Consider the following 1803-nt stretch of genomic DNA (forward strand, 5'->3'; position numbering starts at 1 on the left):
GGGGACGGGCTCGCGGGCCGCGTGGCGCGGGGGCGTGGGGATGCCACTTGGCGGTGTGGGAGTGGCGGCGGTGGCGGGGCGGACACATCCGGCCCGAATCGGACGTGTCTGTCGGCGGGAGGCGCGGCGGATCTGGAAAATTAGGGTTTCGAGGGGGGAGGAGATCCGAAAAACGGGGGGTCTATTTATAGGCATAAGTGGAGCTAGGAGAGTCCAAATGAGGTGCGGTTTTCGGCCACGCGATCGTGATCGAACGCTCTAGGACATGGAGCAGAGTTTGGTGGGTTTTGGGCCAAATTGGAGGGGTGTTGGGCTGCAACACACACGAGGCCTTTTCGGTCCCTCGGTTAACTGTTGGAGTATCAAACGAAGTCCAAATGATACGAAACTTGACAGGCGGTCTACGGTAGTAAACCAAGGCCGCTTGGCAAGTCTCGATCCAATCTGGAAATGTTTAATCCCCACACACAAAAGAAAGCTAGAAGTGGCCACCGGAGGAGAACGAAGCGCCGGAATGCAAAACGGACAACGGGGAAAATGCTCGAATGCATGAGATAAACACGTATGCAAATGAAATGCACATGATGACATGATGTGAGATGCATGACAACGAAAACAACACACGGAGACAAAGACCCGAACCCGAGAAATAAATATAGCTTAACGCCGGAAACGGCAAGAGTTGGAGTGCAAATTGGGAAAGTTATATCCGGGGCGTTACAACACTCCACCACTACGAAAGGATCTCGTCCCGAGATCTAGGACTGAAAGAATGCCGGGTACTCAGAACGGAGGTGATCCTCGCGTTCCCAGGTAGCTTCACGGTCGGAATGGTGTGACCACTTGACTTTGAGGAATTTGATTGATTTGTTGCGAGTCTTGCGTTCAGTCTCTTCAAGAATAGCAACTGGGTGCTCACGATAAGAGAGATCTTCTTGGAGCTCAATGTCCTCGAAGTTGACGGTGCGGTCAGGAGTCTTGAAGCACTTTCGAAGCTGAGAGACATGGAACACGTCATGAACATTTGCAAAGTTTGAAGGAAGCTCGAGTTAATAGGCAAGGTCACCTCTCTTGCTGACAATCTTGAAAGGTCCCACGTATCTAGGGGCAAGCTTCCCTTTGATACCGAAGTGACGAGTACCTTTCATAGGAGAGACGCGGAGGTAAACATGATCTCCGATCTCGAAAGCCAAATCACGGTGCTTACTATCATAGTAGCTCTTCTGGCGGGATTGGGCTGCTTTGAGGTTATCACGAATGACTTTGCACATTTCTTCTGCTTCTGTGATTAAGTCATTACCCAAAAGCTGACGTTCACCGGTTTTAGACCAGTTGAGAGGGGTACGACACTTCCTGCCATACAGAATTTCAAATGGGGCCTTGCCCGAACTTGCTTGAAAACTATTGTTGTAGGAGAATTCAGCATAAGGAAGACAATCCTCCCACTTCATACCGAAGGAGATCACACAAGCCCTGAGCATATCTTCAAGAATCTGGTTGACACGCTCGACTTGACCGCTTGTTTGAGGATGGAAAGCAGTGCTGAAGCGGATGTTGATGCCCATGGCCTTCTGAAAAGAATCCCAAAACTTGGAGGTAAATATGCTGCCACGGTCTGAAGATATCACTTGAGGAATACCGTGCAGAGAGACAATACGAGAGGTATAGAGTTCCGCCAATTGAGCTGCAGTGATCGACTCTTTGATAGGCAGAAAGTGAGCCACTTTGGTGAGTTTGTCGATGACAACGAATATAGCATCATTGCCACGCTTGGACTTTGGAAACCCAGTCACGAAGTCCATC

This window comes from Triticum dicoccoides, chromosome 1A, assembly GCF_002162155.2.
Source record: "Triticum dicoccoides isolate Atlit2015 ecotype Zavitan chromosome 1A, WEW_v2.0, whole genome shotgun sequence".
NCBI classification, from domain to species: Eukaryota; Viridiplantae; Streptophyta; class Magnoliopsida; order Poales; family Poaceae; genus Triticum; species Triticum dicoccoides.